The following is a 25,230-nucleotide window of genomic DNA, read 5'->3' as shown; positions in this document are numbered from 1 at the left end:
TTTTTTTACAATACTTTTAAACTAAATCTAGCCTGTCTTCAAGTATATTTTAGATCTAGTGAAATACAGAGTACTATCAATTAGATATTCTGAATATCATCTGTTTGTTATTTAGTAATGTGATGTGTCTTGTGTGTCCACTTCTGTATTTACCATTATTGCAAAATAATCAAATGTGGGCAAAAGTAAAGGCAATTTGAATGACCCAAAATTGAAATTTGAGACGCCAAGCAGTAAAGCAATTTTTACTAGCTTTATTCATTGTTAGAAAGATAAGTTATAAACTTCATTTCAAGTAAATTTCTAAAAGATCTGGGAATATGATTATTGGAAGGCAGACTGCATAAACCTTTATTACCACTGATTATTTACAGATGCAAATTAATGTGCATCTGGAAGCATACTAAGATATTGCAAAGATGTTCTGACATTAGTCATCTGCTGCCTTTGTTACTTTAGTGTCAAGTTTCTCATTCTTTCCAATGGAAGATCCTTACAGTTTGTATTCTTTCACAGATGGGAAATGATCAGGCGAGAATTATTCAAATACACCAACCTGTTAACCGCACATCTTCCCAGATAATGGAATACTTTGCAGGGAGACAGGCAAAAAAAAGTGGTCATTTTTTAACTTCATACATTTAAGGGTTATTTGGTTTTGATTAAATGAATATTTTATAACTGAATTATATTTTATCTTTAAATTTTATACTAAAAAAAAACAAAATAAAAATAAAATTCAAGCCAGGTGCAGTGGTGCATGCCTATAGTCCCAGTTACTTGGGAGGCTGAGGTGAGAGGATTCCTTAAGCCCAGGATTCAAGGCCAGCCTGGGCAATATAGCAAAACTCTGCCTCTTAAAAAAAATAAATTCATCAGTATAGTATGCTCTCCACACCTCATTCTCTTCTTTGCATGGCTGGCTCCATTTTACTCTTCACACATGAGATTAACAGTCATTTCTCTTTCTCTGAAGTAGGTTCTTCTTGTTATTCTCTCATGGTATCTTATTCTCCTATGTTGTAGCATTTATAATAATTTATAATTACATATTTACTTATTTTATTTTCTGTCTTATTAGATTCAATTCTCCATCAGGGTAGGTGCAGTGTCTATTTTATTCACCAACCTGTAGCCCATTTCTAACATATAGTAGTCATATAGTAGTCACTAAAATATTAGGTTAAAGAATGAAAGAAAGGAAGGGGGGAGAGAGGGGGGAGAGAGGGAGGGAGGGAGAGAGGAGATGAGAGGAGAGGAGAGGAGAGGAGAGGAGAGGAGAGGAGAGGAGCGGAGAGGAGAGGAGAGGAGGAAAAGAAAAGAAAATTATCAGATTGAAGCTACGAGATGAAAACTATGATGTTGTAATTCCAGGTATGAATCCATCCTTGCATTAGTTTTGCAAGACACTTGCGTATAATACTAAAGGGGGCTCAACACTGAAAGTTCAGCATGATGGACTCCATCTGGCTGTCGAACAAACCTATTGAGTTAAAGCAGGTTTCACCCTAGGTCAGAGATTCCTTTCTCCCCTCCTAAGATGGTGGCATCTCACACACTAACACTCACCTCCTCCTCTCTCCTCCTTAAGGCAATGTAATGAAGATAAATAGGCATTTTACAGACAGGTAATCTCAAGATAACAGATCCCTGTTATTTACACCAGCAAAGCCATTTCCCTGGTGTTGGAACTTGCCTTAGCCCACCAGGATTGGGTGGGGTTCTGCCAGTCGGTGATCTGTAAAGGTGCAGGGTTCATTAGTGCTCTGAGAACAGCTGTCCATATTTGCTGGGGATCAGATTACAGGATCTCATTAACTCACTCTTCTTGCATGCTTCAAACCTTTTGTAAGGACCAAGACCTATTATTTCAACTTGCCTCATATCAAGAGGGCTAAAGACTGAGGGTTTTGTTTTACTTATTTCTGTCACCATCATTTTAAAGTGTATGCTAAGGAAAAATAGTAACAATACCATTTATTGTAAATGTCACTATAAAATGTAAAATTTTTTTATGTCTGTGAGCAACTATTTCTTGTTTGAAATTTCCTAGTTATTTAGTGAAGAATGATCAGTTTAAATTTTGGTTAATTTGCAATAGGCTATGAAATATGGAAAAATTAATACAACTCCTAGAAAGTTCTTGTTATTTTATGTTGCTTTATTTTTTAAGTTTTATTTGGTAACTTAAGAAAAAAAAAAAAAAAGGGAAGGGGCCTGAGGTATTAAAGACATGTATGTTTACTTGGGGTTCACTCAGCACAGCAGGCTTAGCTCACAGAGTGGGTTAGCATTTCAATTTTTCAAAGAATCAATTGCAAGACCCTTCTGTAAGGGTCTGCTGTGGGTGGCCAAGTGAAGAGTTACTGGAGAATGTTCCAAGAATGACAGAGGGAAAACATGTGTCTAGATCTTAGGAAGAGAAAACATGGAAGGATCTAGGAATTAGAAGAATCCAATGTGAGGAAGAATAAAGTACAGAGGGAAGAGTGAAGGTAGAAGAGGGGCAAAATAGGTAGAAGATTGATTATGCATTGCTTTGCAGAGTGTGTTAAGGATACCGCTCTTTAACCCAAAAGCAAAGGAAGAGCCTTCAAACGGCTTTAACTATGCATGCAAGTAGAAAGGCAGGAATGTAGTCAGATTTGTTTTTTGAAAAGACAGATATACTGGATGTGGAGGCTTGTAAAGGTGAAGTTGGATCAACTCTATTGCACTGATCCCTGGTGAGAAATCATGGTATATTTGATTCAGATATTGGCTCTGTAGATAAAAGAGAATAAAATGGAAAAAATTTGGGTCATATTTAAGATATTAAAAAATCTATACTAGTGATTAATGGATTGAGCATGTAATGCAAGGGAGGAGGAAAGATCAAGAATTATTCATATATCTCTTCAGCAACTGAGTATATGGTAATACCATTTACTGAGAATGACCACAAGAGAGAAAGTACATGTGAAAGAAAAGATTATGAATTCAGGCTTACACATATTTAGAGGTCCTTATGTAGCCAAGACAAGGTGTTGCAGAATGTATAGGTCTAGAGCTGAGAGGAGATGCCTATCATCAACATTGATAATTCAGGTTATGGTCAATGGATGATATGGCCTGGCAAGAGAGTACAAAGTGAGAAGAGGGGTCTTGCAACCTAGCACTAACAAACTCTAATATTTAGTGGTGGGAGGAAAACTGGCAGAGACTGAATAAGAGCAGCCAGAGAGGTAGAAGGAAAACATGAAGAATGGGAAATGAAAGGGAGAGGGAAACCAAGAGAAAAGAGTCTTTCAAGATGGAGGGAGTGATCAATGGTGAGGGGGCAGGGGTGAATGCTCTGAGCATCAAGAAGGGCAAGAATTGGAAATTCTTTGCTGAATTTGGAAACATCGTGGTCACAGGTAACTCTAGAAAGAACCATTTGGTTGGCGTGAAGGAATGAAGTCCAAAGTGAAATGAGTCTTTAGAGGAGTTAGTGAAATGTGAGGAAACAAAGTGAATATAGAGTTGGATAAATAGTATTGTGAAGATAAAAAAGAGGCTTATAGATGAAAGAGAAGCAACATTAAATGGTGCTTCTTTCCTTATTAAACAAGAGAGACTAAAGGATATTTAAAATTGGTGAGAATGATCCAGCTGAGAGGAACAGATTGAATAAAGAGGAAAGAAAAGGGTTCATTGACTAGATTAATGAAGGATTCTGCTGCTGGTATCATCCTGTGTTAATTGCAGGCTTAGACACCCCACATCACACTGCACAACACACACACGCGCTCTTCTCCCTGGCTATCATAAGACACCACAGAAAAAGGGTCTCCTCCTTTGCTTTTGGGTTAAAGAGTGGTATCCTTAACACACTCTAGAAAGCAAAGAGGTTTACTCAATCTGTTTTTCTCTTTATTCAATCTGTCCTTCTCAGCTAGAACAAACTTTGGTCTCTTGCTCTCTGAAAGCAGTCCATTCCAGTCCTCCAAATTTGTTTCACATTTACCCCAAGATCACAGTCACAACAAATGCCTAACCAAGAATCTTGGGTGCCTTATTCTAGATAAAATCCACAGGTTCTCCACTTGACCAGGATGGGAAAAAGTGACAGAAATAAATACTAAACTCACAAAAGATCAGTACTATCCGATAGCCAGAAATATTTTGGTCATAGGAAGGGCTGATGACCAATCTCTTATTCCATCTTAAAGAACTCCCACCTTCGAGGACAACCTACAATTGTAAGCCAGATGTATACTCTCAATATTTCATCCCATTTCAGGACCCTCCCTGTGTTTGCTTCATGGGTTTTTCTATCAGGCTTTTCTCTGGCTAGTTTTCCATTAAATTCAATATGGCTGTCACCTCCCACAAAAATTGAGGTCCATCTGTTTTACGTTTCTTTCTGGACCTCTTAACCTTCTAACTTACTTCTTTGGAGAAAAATTTGAAAGCTGAAAGTAGTAGATAAAGATTTGTTTGCAGGAAACAAGCTGTCAGCACAGATGTATGGTATAATTTCTACCAAAAGTTCAATATTACTTTAATGGGTATTCAGGGGAAAAGCTATAAATATAATGTTCACTCTAAATGGGGTCATAAAACAATAGAGTATTTTCAAGCTTTTTATGCAGACACTGATTTGAGGTAGTTTTACACTCTATGGTTTCTGCTTCTCGGGTGATTACTATTGGGGTTTCATAATAAAATGAAGAAAGGAAGGAAGACAGAACGGGCAACTGGAAGACAGGGAAAAAAAAGAAGAAAAGGTCCGATGGTTTTACAAGCAGGTGACATTTCACCCACTTGCAGTGACTCCATCCTGCCACCCGGTGAAGAAGGTTCCTGCTTTTCCTTGGCCTTCTGCCATGACTGTAAGTCTCCTGAGGCCTCTCCAGCAATGCAGAACTGTGAGTTGATTAAACCTCTTTACTTTATAAATTACCCAGTCTTCGGTAGTTCTTTACAGCAGCATGAGAATGGACTAATGCAGGAAGGAAGGAAGGAAGGAAGGGAGGGAGGGAGGGAGGGAGGGAAGGAAGGAGAGAGGGAGGGAGGGATCCTGTTTCAGATTTTTTTCCATAAGATGTTAAGAAACACATGGATATTTGATTCAGAAGTTCAGAATCTTGTGGTATTTCCTTTGGTTCCATCTCTACCCATCCCATGATAAGAGATAGTGATAAGATCCTGGGCTTTAGAGACAGATAAATATGAGCTCAAATTCCAGTTCCATTGTTGGCTATCTGTAAGATCCTGGGCAATTTTCAAACTCTTTGAGCCTCTATTTCTTCATCCATAAAATGCTTAATAATGTAAACCTTGCTGGGTCATTGTAAGGATTACATAGAATCATATTTGCAAAGTTAATTATGAGTCAATAATTGAAGCCATTGATGCAAAATGGACTGAGACCCAACACACACATGCTGATCTATCTCCTTCATGAGAGAAAAATCTAATTGGAATTAGAAGCATCTGCTGCAGTTGGAGCCTTTCATACTAAATGGACTCATTGATACTCAAGTTGTGACTCTCATAATGAAGGGGAACAAATGCTTCATAACCTGATGATGTCAGTGTTATTATTTCCCATGAAATATGCTTTCTCCTGATGAAACTAGACTATGAGGTCTTCGGGATGGGTCAGGAGCGGGTGTGTGTGATGAATGTGTAATGAATGCTTGCTTTGATGAATACACTTGCTTCTTTAAGGGCCCAAGGAAATTGGCCACAAGGCTTGCTGATGAGGAAATGAATCAAGGCATTTTCTACCTCTTTAACTCATAAATCCAGAGCACGCTTTCTCCCTTTGGGGTCTGCAAAGCCTGAGACGCTTGAGTTCATGACATCAGAAATAAAATAGGGTGGAAAACCCCAGTGAGGAGTAAGAGAGATTCCTGAACGGTGAGTTTGGGCACTGGATTGGGAAGCTGGGGAGGGGTTCTAGAAGAAGGATGTATTAGATGACAAGAGAGGCAGTTGAGAAGAGTAAAAGAGGGGTGGTAAAATGAATAATCCTTCCTTCTGAAGGTCTAACTCTGTAAGCTGTCCCCATGCCTTTCCATGGTGGAGGAAGACAGAAAATATCATGTTCCCAGGTGGTATTGCTCAGTGAGACCCTCCTTTTCTAAAAAGAATATTTGCACCTTCTTTGAATTCTGGTATCTATGTTCGCTCAGGGGAAGACTTGCAAGGCAGAAGTGCTTGGGAAAGAAAAGACTATGATTCATCATTTACCCTGAAGTCAGTTCTCTGCCATCCTACTGACCACTTATACTCACACATTCTTGGTCACCTCAGAAGGACCATGAGCCAGCTGTGCTGAGAGTACTCCACCAAGCAAGATGAAATTCCCAGATTTCTTTTCACAACTCCCTGGGAGACAGAAAAAGATAGGGCATTAGTTCAAGGTTACCTAGCCTGAGAGTTTCTTCTTGAGGTGCCTTGTGACCTTTCTGCCAACAAAGCCTAACATTTCAGCTATGCTGTTTGGCATGACCATCATCCCCTGTTGTCTTTCACTGTCCATTCTCAGCCTGCCTTCTTCTGTAATCTCAAACCTTTCCAAGTTTTATCATTTCCACACAAGACTGATACTTTCTTCACATATCATTAGCTAGTTATCTGATCTGCATTCAGTTCAACTAAATTCACTTCATCTAAACACACACATACCTAATACACATCTACTTCCCCTGATCCTTACTTCCACTGGGGAAGAGATTTGAGTATCAGTAATAATTCATAGTGTGTGTGTGTGTGTGTGTGTGTGTGTGTGTGTGTGTGTGTATTTATCTTGGTATACACATCATTTTGGTAGAAACAGAGACCAGTAGTGGGAAGTAGACTGCATCGGTAGGTACTGAGAGAGAAATTACATGGGAGAAAGAAGGGAAGAGACTTTTAGGCAGTTGATATGTTGATGTAGAGACTTTGGAATGATGAATGGGTGAAAATAAATTTTTTTTAAATAAATTTCTTATTTTACTTTAGGTTCTGGGGTACATGTGCAGATCATGCAGGGTTGTTGCACAGGTACATACATGGCAATGTGGTTTGCTGCCTCCATCCCCCTGTCACCTATATCTGGCATTTCTCCCCATGTTGTCCATCCCCAACTTTCCTACCCTCTGCTGCCCCTCGCCTAATCTCCCCCAACAGACCCCACTGTGTGATGTTCCCCTCCCTGTGTCCATATGTTCTCATTGTTCAACACTTGCCTATGAGTGAGAACATGTGGTGTTTGACTTTCTGTTCTTGTGTCAGTTTGCTAAGAATGGTTTCCAGATTCATCCATGTCCCTAGGAATGACACAAACTCATCATTTTTTATGGCTGCATAGTATTCCATGGTGTATATGTGCCACATTTTCCTTGTCCAGTCTATCATCAATGGGCATTTAGGTTGGTTCCAGGTCTTTGCTATTGTAAACAGTGCTGCAATAAACATATGTGTGCATGTGTCTTTACCACAGAACCATTTATAATCCTTTGGATATATACCCAGTAACAGGATTGCTGGGTTAAATGGAATTTATATTTCTAGGTCCTTGAGGAATCGCCACACTGTCTTCCACAATGGTTGAACTAAGTTACACTCCCATCAACAGTGTAAAAGTGTTCCTGTTTCTCCACATCCTCTCCAGCATCTGTTGTCTCCAGATTTTTTAATGATCACCATTCTAACTGGTGTGAGATGGTACCTCAATGTGGTTTTAATCTGTATTTCTCTAATGACCAGTGATGATGAGCATTTTTTTTCATATGTTTGTTGACCTCATATATGTCTTCTTTTGAAAAGTTTCTGTTCGACTACAATCAGAGATTACTACAAACAACTCTATGCACATAAACCAGTAAACCTGGAAGAAATGGATGAATTCCTGGATAGTTGCACCCTCCCAAGCCTAAGCCAGGAAGAAGTTGAAACCTTGAATAGACCAATAACAAGGGCTGAAGTTGAGGCAGCAATTAATGGCCTACCAACCAAGAAAAGTCCAGGTCCAGACAGGTTCACAGCTGAATTCTACCAGACGTACAAAGAGGAGCTGGTACCACTCCTTCTGAAATGATTCCAAACAATACAAAAAGAAGGAATCCTTCCCAAATCATTTTATGAGACCAACATCATCCTGATACCAAAACCTGGCAAAGACTCAACAAAAAAAGAAAACTTCAGGCCAATATCCATGATGAACTTAGATGCAAAATTCTTCAATAAAACACTGGCAAACTGATTGCAATATCACATCAAAAAGCTTATCCATCACGATCAAGTAGGTTTCATTCCAGGGATGCAAGACTGGTTCAACGTATGCAAGTCTATAAATGTAATCCACCACATAAACAGAACCAAAGACAAAAACCACATGATTATCTCAATAGATGCAGAGAAGGACTTCGACAAAATTCAACAGACTTTATACTTTATAGTTTTTATACTAAAAACTCTCAATAAACTAGGTAATGAAGGAATATATCTCAAAACAATAAAAGCTATTTACGACAAACCTACAGCCAATATCATACTGAATGGGCAAAAACTGGAAGCATTCCCTTTGAAATCCAGCACTAGACAAGGATGCCCTCTGTCACCACTCCTATTCAATATAGTATTGGAAGTTCTAGCCAGAGTAATTAGGCAAGAAAAAAAAATGTATTCAATTAGGAAAAGAGAAAGTCAAATTGTTTCTATTTGCAGACAAAATGATTGTATATTTAGAAGACCCTATCATCTCAGCCCAAAATCTCCTTAAACAGATAAGCAACTTCAGCAAAGTCTCAGGATACAAAATCAGTGTGCAGAAATCATAAGCATTCCTATACACCAATAACAGACTAACAGAGAGTCAAATCATGAGCAAACTCCCATTCAAAATTGCTACAAAGAGAATAAAATATCTAGGAATACAGCTAACAAAGGATGTAAAGGACCTCTTCAAGGAGAACTACAAACCACTGCTCAAGGAAATAAGAGAGGACACAAACAGATGGAAAAACATTCCATGCTCATGGTTAAGGAGAATCAATAATGTGAAAATGGCCATACTGCCCAAAGTAATTTATAGATTCAATGCTATCCGCATCAAGCTACCAATGACCTTCTTCACAGAAGTGGAAAAAACCACCTTAAACTTCATATGGAACCAAAAGAGAGCCCACATAGCCAACACAATCCTAAGCAAAAATAACAAAGCTGGAGCCATCACGCTACCTGATTTCAAAATATACTACAAGGCTACAGTAATAAAAAAGGAGATTTGGGGGTATTTTGTTGTGTGATGCATTGTTTAAAACTCATGCCTCTCATTTAAGAATGCTATCAGAAGTCATTCATATAACTCTTCTAAGTGTCCTAGAATTGTATTTGGGTATCTATTTGGTTGTGTTGATAGCAGAATTAGACTTCAAGAGGGTTCTTCCATATTTAGGTTAAAGTCAGAAACCAGGATAGCTGAGTCAGGTCAAAATAATTCAGGTCCAAAAAACAGAGGTCAAAATAATTCAGGACCAAAGCCTAGAGAAGAGTGATTTGGGTTGGTTGGGGGGGCGGGCAATGGTGGCACATAAAACTCTCAGGTAGCCATGTCACATATGGGTTGGAAACCCTGACTATTAAATGAGGAAAAGAGAGGGGCGGGAGAACTCCCCTAGAGCTACAGCTTGCTACAAATTCCTCAAACTTTTAGCATCAATTCTGAGTTTATGTTAACAATCAATCTTCTGGATCAGAGACTTCACCAGAATTGATTCTAAAGCATAATCATGAGTGAGGCCAACATTTTCAGCTTTTCTGTAGACATCCCTTTTGGTGGCCTTTTTCAGATTCAGCATGTCCAGAGCTGAAGCTAGTCCCTTCGCCCTGTCTCATTCCCTGGGGCTTTGTTGAGATTACCAACCACCCAGTTAACCAGGAAAGAAACATTTATTCTTCCTCTCCCTCACTCTGTATCCAATTAGACAATAAATTCAGTTGTTTCTACTTCCTAAAGCTCATTCTATATCTTTCCTTTTGAACATATTCTCTTTATGTCATATCCTCATCACTAGCTTCTCAACTAGTTTCCCAACTCCAATCCCTTTCATCATCTATTTCACCTTCTACATTGTCAGCAGAATGATCTTTCCGAGATATTTTGATGGCTCTCCTTGGTCCACAGAATTCAGCCTAAACCCCTTAGTAAGTTTCATAATTTACTTTGGAGTCTGCCCTGACCTTTTGTTCTTGCCTCAGGTCCCACCACCTTTCCTCAGCACTCCTATGGAATAACATTGTCCCTTACACTCCATGTTTTTTCACATCTCCATGCTGTGACTTCTACCCGGAATATCCTTTGCTCACTTTGTCTGCCTGCAAAGTTTGGCTCAAATATTTCTTTCTCTGAATTCTTCCTTTATTTATCTCTATTAAAGTTGGTTTCTTCCTTCTTGATAATCCCATAATATCATGTACATAACTGTATTATCATATTAATATAGTTCTTCTTTCATGTTTGTATGTACTAGTAGGTTGTAAGATGGTATAGGATAGAAACTGTGCCATTTTTCTTTGAGACCTAGTGCCCAAAATAATATCGCCTACAAATACCTTAGTATTTGTTGGGTTATTAAATTTAAACTATATTGAAATACCATATGCTTGTCCCTGCATGATGACTGGTAAGTTATTAGGATAATATAAAACTAAGCAAAAAGCAAGATAGGAACAGACAGAAGCTCTCTTAATCTGATAGACTAAAAGCTTTAAAAAAATCTATACTAACCCATACTTAATGTGAAATATTGAATGCATTTCTTCTGAGGTCAAGAATGAGACAAAGATGTACACTATCACCAGGTCTCTCCAACACTTAGGGAGGTACCGTCAGCGTGATAGGACAAGACAAAAGAAAGAATAACCTATGCAAAATTAGATTAAGCTGTACATAACAGATTAGTGTACTTTACACACAATATACTTTTTCCAAAAATATACTATAGATAATATATACTATACCAAAAGAACTCTACACTAAACAGAGACGGTAGGATATAAAATTATCTTCAAATATTAACTTAATTATTCTCTTTAAACTGGGCTTGTAGCTATAGTTTAACACCCATTTGGGGAAATGTGCATTTTTCCTGCCTATTTTCAGGATTGCTCACTATAGCCTCCAGTCTAGTATGTGGTGGAGTACCAGGAATGGAATAGCTGGGCTGATTCTTCACAGAGAATGCTTATTCAACATGTGACTGGTACAAAAGCTGCTTCCTACCATTACTGCTAGGTTTTAGGGATAATATGTCAAGGAAGCTCTATCACTGTCATTGGTCTTATCCTAGACTTAGCAAAAACTGCAAGGGGGTTACTAGGTAAACATTTACATGCTTAGCACTTCTAAAGTAAATCCTCTAGATTGTTATCATCATAATCCCCTGAAATTTTAGATTCAGGCTTTAGATATAATTCACATGCCATAAATTTCCCCCCTTTAAAATTTGCAATCCAGTGGTTTTCCATATATTCACAAGGTTGTGAAATCATCACCACTATCTAATCCCAGAACAGTTCATCACCTCAAAAAGAAACTGTACTCATTAGCAGCCATTCCCCATTTTCCATCTCCCTCAGCACCTGAGAACCACTCATCTACTTTGTGTCTATGAAGTTGCCTATTCTGAACATCTCATATAAGTGAAATCATACAATATGTGGCCCTTTGTAAAAGACAACACGTTTTAAAGCAAAATTAGTAACACTGTAAAGTGGAGTATATAACAGGTATAAAAGTAAAAGAAATAACAATAATGCCATAAATATTTAGAGTGAGGAGGGGAGTGTGATAGGCAGAATATGATCCCACAATGATGTCCACATTCTAATCTCTGGGGCCTCTGAATATGCTACATTTATGACAAAAGGGAATTCAGGTTGCAGATGGAATTAGGGTTTTGTGAATCAGCTGACTTTGAAACAGGAAGGTTATACTGGATGGGCTCAATCTAATCATATGAGCACTTATAAGTGGAAGAGTAAAGCAGAAGAATGGGTCAGAGATATGTTGTGGAAAGAACTTAACTCAGCAGTGGTTGCTAGCTTTAAATATGGATGAAGGTGGCTATAATTCAAGAAATGTAGTGGCCTCTAGAAACTGAGAATGGTCCTCAGTTTACAATCAGCAAGAAAATGAGAATTTTGGTATCCAAAATCTCAAGTAACTGAATTCTGCCAACAACCTGAATGAGTGGGAAATGGATTCTCCCTGGAGCCTCCAGAAAGGAACACAGCCCTCCCAATACTTCAGTTTTAGCCTGGTGAGATCTATCAGAATTCCGGCCTACAGAACTGTAAGATAATACATTTGTATTGTTTTAGCCTCTAAATTTATGGTAAATTATTATGACAGCAACAGAAAACTAATACATCAGGTACAAGGAATTATGTATAGCAACAGAAAACTAATACATTAGGTACTGTTACAACAGTAACAGTATGTTACTTGTAATATTATTTTATAAGATTGTAACTTGTGAAGTAAGAAGTATAAAGTTTCAGATGTGAAGTAAGAAGTATAAAATGGACTATCACTGACTATAAATGTGCTTTGATATGTTAAGGGTGTATTTTGTTAGTTGTAGAGCAACTACATAAAAACAGAATAATAAAAAGATGTTTAGTTAAGACACAAATAGAGGTAAGATGGAGCACTAAAAATATTTGATTAAACCAAAAGAAGGCAAGAAATGAACAACAGAAGACTAAAAAAACAAAAACAAAAACAAAAACAAAAAACCCAAGAGACAAATGGAGAACCAACAACGAAAGGGTAGACTTAAACTCAACCACATAAAAATTACATTAAATGTAAATGGACTGAACCATTAATTAAAAGGAAGAGATTATTGGGCTGGATAAAAACAGCAAGACCAAACAAGATGCAGCCTATAAGAAATGCATATAGATATATAAAAATTTTTAAGTAAAAAAACGGTAAAATGTGTATTATGCAAATAGTAAGCATAAGGAAATTCATATGAAATATTAATTTCAAACGTCAAGAGAAAAGGTATTAGAGTACTGTAAGAGGTAAAGAACATTTTATTGATATGACTTCACCATACCCCTAAATATTATTCCACTGAATGAGAGCTTCAAAATTTATAAACAAAAATTGACAGAATCAAGGGAGAAACATAGGCACATTTACAATCATAATTAGGGATTTTAGTACAAATCTCTTGGTAACTGAAGAGAAAAATAGACAAAAAAAAAAAAAAGATGTGAAAGTCCTGAACAAACTATTAAGCAAATTTACCTAATTAACTTTTACAGAACACTATACCCAATAACTGAAAAAATATATTCTTTTCTAGTTGACATGAAACATTCACCAAGATATACTGTGCCATAAAATAAATCTCAATACATTTCAGCAAAGCATATTTTCTGACTAGAGAGAAGTTACATTAATAACCAAAAATAAGTTATCACAAAAATGGAAATAAAATTACACACTTATCAGTAACACAAGGGTTAAAGAAGTAATGGAAAGGGAAATTAGAAAGTAGAAGTGAAAGATAGTGAAAACACAAAATATCAAAATCTGTGAGATATTTAAAGCATTGCTGAGAATAATTTATTGTTTGTGCTTATTCTAAAAAATAAAATTTAAAAAATCTATTTAAAGTTTTAAAAACTAGAAACGGGACAGCAAAGTAAGAGGAAGGACATAATAATGACAAGGGCAAAAAGAAGGAAATAAACAGATTCTACTCCAGAGAGAGAGGGAACATAGATTTTCAATATCAGAAATGAAAGAGAAGTATACCACAGATGCTAATGAAAACTAATAGGAAAACATCACCAACATAAAATAGTGAAATACCTTGAAAAACAAATCTTACCCAATCTGACTCAAAAAATAAAAAATTGAAATAGTCCTATCTCTATCAAGAAATTAAATTCATAATTAAAATTATAAGCATATATGAAAGTTAACGATTAAAAACCTTCCAACTAATTTATTTTTGAACATTGGTACTTTAATAATACAAATTCTATCAATAACATCAATTTTACATCAACTTTTTCAGAATTCCAGTAAGAATATCAAATATTGCTCAATATTGTTAGCCATTCCTCTAAGTGCAAATTACAACCAAAATCATACCAGTTCATACCCATTATAACAGCTAAAATTAAAAAGATTGACAATTCTAAGTGTTAGTAACAAAGTGTAGCAAGTGGAAGTCTCCTAGATTCTGTTGGGAGTGTGTATAACCATTTTTGAAAATAGTGTGACAATTTTTTATATACCGTTATAGGTCACTTAACAATTGGAATACATTCTGAGAAGTATATCATTAGTTGATTTCCTCATTGTGAGAACATCATAGAGTTCTCACAATATATGTATGTATATACACAAACCTAGATAGTATAATCTACTGCACACCTAGGCTAAATGGTATGTATGAACACATCTAAACATAGAAAATATACAGTAAAACTGTAAGTATAAAGTTTTAAAGATGTTGCACCTGTATAGGGCACTTACCATGAATGGAGCATGCAGGAATGGCAGTTGCTCTGGGTGAGTCAGTGAATGACTGGTGAGTGAATGTTAAGGCCTAGGACTTCACTGTACACTATAGAGAATTTATAAATACTGTACACTTAGCCTACATTAAAAAATTTCAGGCCCAATATGGTGGCTCATGCCTGTCATCCCAGCATTTTGGGAGGCCAAAGCAGGAGGGTTGCTTGAGGCCAGAAGTTTGAGACCAGCCTGGAACACATAATGAGACCTCATGTCTACTAAAAAGAATTAGACAGGTGTGGTTGACGCTTGCCTGTAGTGACAGATACTGGAGGGACTGAGGTGAAAAAATACTGTAAGTCCAGGAGTTTGAGCCTGCAGTGAGCTATGATCATGACATTGCACTCCAGTTTGGATGACAGAGCAAGACCCCGTCTCAAAAAAACAAAGAAGTTCTTTCTTCAATAATATATTAACTTTAGCTCACTGTAACATCTTTATAAACTTTTTAATTTTTTTAACTTCTAGACTCTTTTGCAATAACACTTAGCTTAAAACACAAACACATTTTACAGCTGTACAAAAATATTTTCTTTATATCCTTATTATATTTTTCAGATGTTTCTTTTTTACTTTTAAAATTTTGTGGTTAAAAACTACGACACAAACAGACATTAGCCTAGGCCTACACAGGGTCGGGATCATCAAGACATCACAAGGCAATAGGAAATTTTCAGCTCCTATGTAATCTTAGGGGACCACCATCATATACGCAGTTCATTACTGACCAAAACATCATGGTGTAGCCTATGAATGTACTTCAATATAAATTTCCCATGTAACTGAGCAACTCTACTATTCACCATTTACCCAGGAAAGAAAACACTTTGCCAAAGTATTAGATGAAGAGTCATTTTCTATGAAGAATAAGTATTCAATAACCAGTTCCAGCTTTTCCCCATTGTGATCCTGGATTAGATGGATATAAAAGATACATTATCTGCCTTATGGAATCACCTTCTAAGATTAAAAGATAATCAAAATATACTTGAATTTCAAAAATTTTAAATTGTACAAATTTTCATTTTTACATAATAGATCTACCTAGTTAGGGAGCTGTTTCTTTCTTGACGACCTATCCAAGAGACAGTTTTCTTTAATTTCTAGACTCATGAAATGATTGATGACGCTATAGAAGAAACTTCTGTGTTAGTTCTCAGTGAATCACCAGGAAGACTCATGAGTTTCTTTTAACATTTCAAAGCTACTCAAAAGTGCAATCCAATTTGGTAATTGAAAGACTGATTACTCTCTTTGTGAATTATATAGATGTTCTGTTTCTCTTTTTCTTTGATTATTTTACCCCCGCTTGTCTATTTCTCCATTGGAAAAGAGGCTTGGACACTAGAGGGAAATCAGGCCATAGTTAAGCAAATCTGTTTACTTGGCAAATGGCTCAATTTGTGGGGAGAAATGAACACTGTAGTTTAAATAATGGTTTTAGAATTATCTTAAAAATTTTTACGATGTTTGATATCTTGACACTATTGATATGGGGTGTGTGTATATTGGGGTCGGGAGGGAAGAGAGATGGTTATGATGAACAGTAGACTCAACAGTTCGAACCTAAAACATCAAATTAGTTCTATTTTTAAAAACTGTTACTTGTCAAAGTAGACTTTTTTCTCCTGTTTAACATGCTACCTTTTAGTCATGGAGTAGCTAAGAGCACAGCCAATGTCATTCTTTAAAAAATTATCCCAGTGGGGGCAATACCGGTCTTGGGAAGGAAAAACCTACACTTGGTGAAATAATATATGGTCTAACAAATTCACAATTGAGTGACTTTTCTTGCAGCTGTGGTTCAAATTATAGGCATTTCAGATGTTTAATGGTGACTTTAATTTACTGTGAGGAAGTGTATGATGAGCATCTGGAAGGACATGATTTTACTTTAATCATTTTGATTTAGGTGACAGTAATTACAAGTATCATCACGGTCTATAGAGAAAACACTGGTTTTACTGTTACCTGCCAGGACTTGTTTCCATCCCTCACCAGGGCATTTTTTTCTTGGACCAAGAGGAGTTAAATCATCATTCTGAAATTTCCTTTGCTACTTAAGTGCCTGGCATGATCATGGATACATAATAATGGAACAAATTGATGAATTTACTTAGCCAAATGGCTACAGTTTAAAAGATTAGGAATAATGGTGTTTAAGTTAACTGGGAAAAGCGGTGTTAATCTGCCCCAGAAACTTTATAGCTAAGTAGGTGCAGCAATTTGAAAGACCTTGAAGTAACATAAACTGCTTCTGTCTCTGACTGCACAGGTAGTTTTAGGAAAAGCTTCGCTAAGTGCTTAGCCAAAAAGGCATTAAGTATGGAATGGGGCGAAAGCCTTTCTCTTAGCTCTTCAGTCACTCTATTTCCTGTTTTAATAAATACAAAAAAGAGACTTAAAGTCAAGGACAAAATATCTCAGCTTACTAGAAGGTTTTTCAACCCAGAGGGACTATTCAGATGATATGAATAAACATACTTCAATATGGAGACATCATTAAGCATATGTGGTACATGGCAGATATCAATAACATTTACCAAATGAATATATGAAAATACCACCAATCAAAACTTTATTAGAAGTTAGTTGTTGAACAGCTACTAGATTGTAAAATTATCTTACAAATATGAGAATCATGGTTAAAAAAACATGTGGAATCCCCTAAAGACTACTTGCCACTGAAAAGATCCAATTCTGTTCCTGACTTGGCTAATATCGTTCTTCTGGACTCTCTGCCTCTTCTATTGTTTTTTTTCTTTATCTGTAATCTGGGAGCCACAGTATATTTTCTTTCTATATCACTAAGCTGTGGTGAAGATCACCTGAGCAAATAGCAATGTCTCAGGGATTGAAGAGAGTTGAAAGATACAGTGTTTTCTATATTATTCAATTTATGTTTTCCTAGGTACTCCTTTTCCTCTTCTTCCTCTCTCCCACATAAATACTGCTGATAGGGGCAGGAGGCAGACAAACCCCTAGGCAGATGAGGCAGGATTCTGGTGAAACCTCACCTTCAAACCAAGGACACTTTAAAGCCTGAAAGCCAAGCTACAAGTCTTGATAAATCCACGGACCAGATTCAGAACCTCTTTTCCCCTTTAGCACATTTTCCTCTGATAGATTCCCAACCTTCTCCTATTTTACATATACCTACCCTTCCCTAATTGGGTTTTTACACTGTCATGCCCATCTTTCAACGGTGCCTTTGTTTTAGACTTTTTTGCATACTCACAAACCAATCAGCATACACACTTCCATTCTGAGACCCTAAAAACCCCGGATTCAGCCACACTTTGGGACTGCCTGCCATGAGGTGAGAAGAGACCATCTGGCTTCCAAAAGTGGGCTGCCCTCTGGGGTCCCCTCTCTGCTGAGATCTGTTGCTCAGTAAAACTTTACTCACTTTCAGTTGTCAGTGTAACTTCATTATTCTTTGATGTGGAACAAGAACTGGGACCTGCCAAACGTGAGTACGGGAAAGGCTGTAACACTGCAGTCCTCCACCCTCTGCCAGAAGTGGCAAGCCACCTCACATGATGGGAAGCCGTGGCGGGGCTGGGCCAGCCCCAGAGCCGTAGGCCAGAACAGGGCAACGGGACCAAAAGAGCTGTTAGCACACTGTAACACCCCCCTGGGATTTCAGGGTTGCTGGCATCTCTGTTCGGGTGCCACGGCATTCCCCTCGTCCAGGCGCTGGCGCCCAAGGCGGAAGCAGGTTGTGGCTTGCCCAGCCCAGCTGCGAACTGAGCGCAGATCCCCTGCGGAGTGTGGGATCCCAGCAGGAGTGTAAGCCAAGCGCAGTCCACCAGGCTGAGTGGAGAAGGTACCTTCTGTGGTGAGCCCGGGGCTGAGCCAGGCACAGGCAGGGACATCACCGGCCATGGAAGTCTGCGGCTGGTGAAGTGGCTCCGGGAAAAGTCCTGGGCAACTGCTAAAGGTATTTGAGATCCAGGCATTGTGTTTCTTTGGACTTCATAAATAAGCCATGCTTTTGGTCCTGCGGTCACTCAAAGAGGTTGTACTCAATTATTCCAGGGTCTGTTAGGCCCAATTCTGTTTAGCTACAGTTGCTCTTTCTTGGGCTATTTGACCTGAAGCAATTTTTCTCCAGATTAGCACCTCTTTTTAAGGAGATATAACAGAAATTAAAGAACACCAACATCATATTTTCTTAGAGTTAAAAAAAAAAAAAAAAAGACATTATGGACCTCAGCACAGACCGTCCTGTTACCTAAGCATAAGGTCACACAGAGAAAAGTTCCTTGGTCATGAGAGATCACATCTGCATATAGCAAAGCGGAGTATTCCCCAGCTCCCTATCCAATGGTCTTTTCATGACTCCAGTCTAATTAATTTGACTGGTGAAGATGCTTTTTGTATAGAGGGGTTGAAGGCCTTAAAGTAGGGATAATCATTTTGCCCTGTCCTTTCTGTCCTCTTCGCCTAGGGATTTGAAGGTGACTTTGAATGTGGAGTCTCAGAACGTGTAGTGAATATATTTAAAGTTGTGAATTCTTTGCAGTTCCTAGTTTTGTCGTTCAGTTCATTATTTGGAATCCATAAAACACAGATTCTATGAAGGGAAACTCTTAATGCTGGATGCTTTTAGTGGTTAGGTTACTTTTTTTTTTTTTTAATTAGCAGCTTCAAGACTCTACCCAAAGTATACCCTGGACTTATAATGGAATATGTACTTAAGGGGATTTATGTTATGGAAATTTGAACTAAATACTCCCCAGGTAAAGGTATCATGATGGAGGTCTCCCAGCATAATTTCTTCCTTATCCAATTAGTCTACCAATCCTGCTAATCTTATTCACCTTGCCACTGTCTGGCTTAGGAAAAGCATGTGATCTGATTGTAACCAATGATCCATGAAGGAAGGTCTGCTAGGTGGGGTTGGAGATTATGGGAAAGATTTCCTTGCTCCTAAAAAATTAACAAGGAAGACATGGTCCCTTTTCTTTCTCTAGACACAGTTGTGTCTGGATATGATGCCCAGAACTGCTGCAGCCATCCTGATGTCTACCTGAGAATGAATCCAACAAGAAAGCATTGTAAAGCCAAAGTGGGTGTCAGAAAGGTACAGACAGAGCCCTGAGATACTGTGTCTTTGGGAAATAATTATTTTAGCCTGTTTAATAGAGGTTTTCTGTTAACTGCAGCTGAAGTCATCCTAATTGAAAATGTGGGTGGAAGAAACTCTTAACTTTATTGTTGATAACCCACCCTCATACCCTCATCTCTGAAAATGCTTTGGAAAAAATGTAGTTTTCTGATACATGGCCATTCTCTGTTAGTTTGTCTCTAAGGAAATGTGGCTCTCAAAGCACAGAAATAAAAATTATTTATAAAGACTCTTCCGGGATAATCTACTCTGCTTCAGGTGGGTTGGATAAAGGATAAAATTAATTCAGATATTAGAGAGAAAAGTGAATCAACAAGTCTATTGTCTATTTGTGCCAGTATTTTAGCTAAAACTTAACTGAGTAGATAAATTATTTGTATTTTTTCATGAGAACGATTGTTCATGCTTGATTATTAGTTTCTAAAGGAAGTATTCTTAATTCCAAGCCGAATAGCTCTTATGTCGTTAGCTTTTAGTGCAGAGAAATGTGCTTGATGAATTTGTGTTGACTTTTTTTTCCTAGCCAATACGAAGGTTGCCAGCCTCTGCCAAAATCAGTACTAAAACTATTTTTCATGAGTAATAACAATAATATTCTTTCTTAAATAGCACCTTTAATCCAAGAATCTTAAGCCTATATAAACATTCCCTCAATAATACACTCAAAATCTCAGTATTTGGTTGATGGGGAAATTCACCTAGGTGCAAGAACACGGAAATAAAAATAGAGCCTAGAAAGATGACTCATAATAGTCTTTCAGTCTATTGTCCCCACCTAACTATTCAAGAAAAATAAAAAGAACAGCAGCTTCAGCAGGATAAACAACTAAGATTTTCCAGCCCCAACTGATGATTCATTATTTCTATTTTCCTGTTGTTTAAAATTATTTTTCATTTTTATTACATTTTATTTTTCAAAATGAGAGATCTAAATGCCAAAGGGTAAGGAAACTGAGCTGGTTAGAACTGTCTAAATATCTTGCATCTGTAAAAAATGACTTGGAAATATTTGAGGAGTGAGGTTTCTTTAGATATTTACAGAGCTTCCTGTTGGGCTAAAATATTGTCAAAACAATTTTTCTCTTTGTTCTTAAGTAATTCTCTATAAATTGAAAGGGAAGAGAAAATGGAATCAAATTTTGGAAGAATAAGAAATAATAATTTATTAACTTTCCAATATTCTGAAGATCGCCAAATTATAAGAAAAGCTTTGAACTTCACTCTTTGGGGCTTAGAATAAGCAGAAGCTAGGTAGAAGTTGATCTTTGACCAATAATGTAAGTTTTAAGAAAATTCAGTGACTGGGCACAATGGTTCATGCCTGTAATCCCAGCAGTTTGGGAGGTTGAGGTGGGTGGATTGCTTGAGTTCAGGAGTTGGAGATCAGTGTGGATAATAAGGTGAAATCCTGTTTCTACCAAAAATATATAAATCAGCTGGGCATTGTAGCACACGTCTGTAGTTCCAGCTACTTGGGAGGCTGAGGTAAAAGGATTGCTTGAGCCTGGAAGGTCAAGACTGCAGTGAACTGCGATGGTGTCATTGCACTCCAGGCTGGGTGACAGAATGAGACCCTCTGATATGGTTTGGCTGTGTCCATACCCAAATCTCACATTGAATTGTAATAATCTCTACCTGTTAAGGGCAGGGCCAGGTGAAGACAATTGAATCATGGGAGGATTTCCCCTATTCTGTTCTCGTGGTAGTAAATAAGTCTCAGAAGATCTGACAGTTTTATAAAAGAGAGTTTCCCTGCAAAAGCTTTCTTGCCTGCCCACCATGTAAGACTTGACTTTGCGCCTCCTTTGTCTTCCACCATGATTGTGAGGTCTCCCCAGCCACACAGAACTGTGAGTCAATTAAACCTCTTTCCTTTATAAATTACCTAGTTTCAGGTATGTCTTTATTAGCAGTGTGAGAACAAACTAATATACCCTGTACCCAAAATTTTTTAAAAAAGGAAAAAAAAGAAAATTCATAGTAAAACTCAGGTTTCATGATGTTGTATTTGACAGATGACAAACTTTTTGAATATAACAAATGAAAATTAATAAGCTGATTATAAATTAATAATTTCCATTATTAGACTCATTAGGGTCTTGACATGATCACATTTTGATGAATCCATTTTTGATGATTGATGATTACTCTGTCTTAATTCCTAAAGACTTGGAAATGAAATATCCTCATAGAAACTAATAAGAATGCATTTTTAAAATTCTACTTATTCTGTTTTAGTACTCTTCCATTTAGGTCTATGTTAGCCAGGGGTCTGAGTCAGGCTATGAAGCATCATGTGAACCTGGCCAGTCAGCTCTCAGAAGGCAGTGTCACAGTGAAGACCTTACTAAAATATCCCCATCACATTTTCCTGCTTCTGAGTTCACAAAGAGAGTACAGAGGAAAATGTGGGTTTTCCTTTACATTTTCAGCCTTCCATCAATAACTCTCAGTCATCCTTGTTAGGGACCTATACTGAAGCTGTGATTTCATAAATTGCATAAAAGGATTCATTAATGCTAAAGCTTAATATGAAAATCAAGATAACACGGAAAACATTTCTAGATTTAGAAGGCAGTACCACTTACATTTCAGTGGAATGCCAAATCATATGCTTTATTGGAGATATAATTTCTTTCTTTTTTTATATTAGTCAAGATTTGTCCATCTGTTATTCCAGTTGTTAAGCTTGCTCTTATAGGTAATTTCTAATTTTCAAGCAACTTTATTATTACACTGAATGCTCACAACTACCATATGAAATAACTTGGCTCCTGATTTCTTATCCATTGATCTTTCCTCTCCATCATTGTAACTTTCTTAAAATCCTGAAATACATGAGGATTACCTAATTCATTTATGTTAAAATATTGTCACTATCATCTTTATTTTTCTGTACTGTCTCCGTAAGAACTGAATCACCATATAAATCCCCATTTCTAGGCATAATATAGCTTTAGTGTTGCTATAAATTATTCAATAGATTTATCCAGCTTCCCAAAGGCTGATGAGCTTCATTGTGGAAAGCATCTCTCCACTGCGTGCCATTATTGTTACACTATTGGAACAAGTCTGCATGAAAAATCCCTTATAAAATCTTTATAATCGGAAATTGCAAAGTACCCCATTCAGAAAGAGGGCGATAATAAAGTGTATCCACACCATACCCAGATTTTTGAAATGGTTGAGCCAACTTTGTTACTCTACCATGGAAGAAATCCAAAGACCAACAAACCCAGGCCCTCTGTAAGTCTCTTCATAATTATGTCTCTCCTATCACAAAGTACTTTATCTGGCATTAAAATTACATTAATTCTCTGTTCACATTGCTCTTGCAAGAAACAAATATTTCTTTGTGTCTGAATTTTCCACATGGTTGCCCTGATGAAACATATGCCATTGGAGGACAAATATATTGATGCAAATGAAAAAGAGCAAATTAGTTCCAGAACCTAGTTAGAGATAAAGGATGCCATTTCCTTATTTCCTGAAATGCAGCTTATATAAAATGTCACACTGGGCTTAATTTGCGGAGAAAAATCATGCTGCAACTTCATAACTGACAATTTTTCTAACTTGACATTTTGTTCATTCCAAAAATGTGGAACCAAATTGTGGGAAACTTCTTCCTACCACTTCTGGCAAATCCATTCAGTAACTCTTAATGTTATTATTGAAGATGAGAGAGCCACCCAAGGTTTTAGAAACTCAATTCTAAAAAAATCTCTATAAGATTTTGGTACAAATGCTAAGAGCCAAATTTTGAAATTCCCTGGATCAGCAAAAATGCTTTTCCTGGGAGGACTTGTAGTGCTTCCCTTCTGGTTAAGCTGCAAATCTACAAGTCTTCCTTGAAAATTTTGTTACTCCTGCCAGAAATTGGAGAATAAAAGGAAGAAACTGTAAACCCTTAAAAACAGTTATCTAGAATAATTAACAGTAAGTACACATTTCATTGAGTAATTACTTGCTGGAACACTTGATCTAATAGGAGAGACATATTTCATTCTCAATCGGCACATGTAAGCCACTCAGCTTCCACATTTCAGACTGAAGCTGAAGTAACTCTTTCCCAAATGCTTGATGAAAAGTGAAAAACGAAAACAAGTTTCAACAGTTAGCAGGGCATAATCTGAATGAGTTCAGAAGATTTGTGTCTTCTTATTTTCATTGAACTTACTTGTAACAGTATACAAGTTTAGGCATAGACTTGGATATTTCCATGGTATCCAGAAGAAACAGTATACTGACCCTGAAATTCTGACATAACATTTTTTCTCTGAAAATAGCTCACACCTCTTCTATCACCATGCAGCCCAGTTCCTGATGTATATAGGGCAATTCATAAATAATGAATGGATAAATAAATAGGAATAGAATGTTTGCTGTTTGGTAAATTGTGCCTTCCTTCTCTGGGGAGACATACCATTCATTTTCATACAGAGTGCCCTTGAAAAAATAATTTGAGCTTGATGCTAATGGTCAAAGGAGAGTTAGGAGAAGTGGAGGGAAGGATGCAAACAGTGCTAGCCAGACCTTAACTAAACTGGTAGTCATTTCCTATTCCTACTTTAGAATATGTCTCCACATTAGCTCTCTTTAAGGAAAAATAACAGGAAATTCATGCTTTAACTCCTATTTAAAAAATAAAATGAAAATGAACCAAAAGAAACAACAACAGCAAAACAACCCCAGACCTTAACCCTTTTCTGGAATTTGAAAGTGGTCTTGAAATACTTTGGTTCTCAGCATTTCGAAGATGAACAGAAGCACGCTATATCCTGGGTTAGAAGGGCTTTTGCAGGTTTGCAGAAGGTTTTTATATATCCAGCAGATAAACGTCTCTCTTTGGTAATATTTGCCCAGCCCACCTGATCTCTCCCATGTGCGGAATTCCCATTGGCTTCAAAGGGATTTTGACTAGAAGTAAGATGTGAAATACCAGATCCCACCAAACACTTAAAAGAAAGGAATACATTTTTCTTCTACGTTGACTTCCTAGTTACAAATATTTTCTAATTTGTTAGAATCTATTAAAAGGTAAATTATATATTGTTAAAATAAGAAAATGGAAGAATCTAATGGATCTTAAGTGTCATAATTCAAGCATATAGGAATGAGTCTTCTGATCCAAATTAGGTTTGTGGCTGGTCAAGCAACAACAAAGAAGGAGGAGTAAAAGATAAATAATTCCATATAATAAAAAGAGATAGATTACTGTATGACCAAAGTTACTAATTACAAGAGAATATGTGACTGACAACCATGGTTTTGCTTTATAGACAGAATTAGGTATGAAGCTTATGTCACTGCTAGTAGTAATTGAGGTTGGAAAGACTTAGAGGAGTGCCGCTAGAAGAGAAGGAGGAATTTACCATATTTATTGAATACCTACTACAAGTCTACTGTAATCACTGTATTAATAGTTCAAGAACAAATTATACAGAGATGTAATTATTTATAAACACCGTTCATCCTATGCTTTGTCTCATTTTAATTGAAAAAACACTTTTTTTTTTTTTTTTTTTTT

At 37.0% G+C, this 25,230-nt stretch overlaps 1 protein-coding gene across 19 annotated transcripts in view; it reads right to left on the bottom strand.

Annotated features, from left to right (window-relative positions):
- MTERF1 (mitochondrial transcription termination factor 1) overlaps window positions 1-25,230 on the bottom strand; it is a 477,890-nt gene that overhangs the window by 53,323 nt on the left and 399,337 nt on the right. For all 19 annotated transcript variants that reach the window (XR_005201547.1, XR_005201539.1, XR_005201535.1 and 16 more), the window contains one exon: window positions 6,223-6,360. The gene's annotated coding sequence lies outside the window, so the exon portion shown is untranslated. The remainder of the gene's footprint in view (window positions 1-6,222; window positions 6,361-25,230) is intronic.

This window comes from Cebus imitator, unplaced genomic scaffold (assembly GCF_001604975.1).
Source record: "Cebus imitator isolate Cc_AM_T3 unplaced genomic scaffold, Cebus_imitator-1.0 Scaffold98, whole genome shotgun sequence".
NCBI classification, from domain to species: domain Eukaryota; kingdom Metazoa; phylum Chordata; class Mammalia; order Primates; family Cebidae; genus Cebus; species Cebus imitator.
This window is presented reverse-complemented; position numbering and strand designations above follow the sequence as displayed.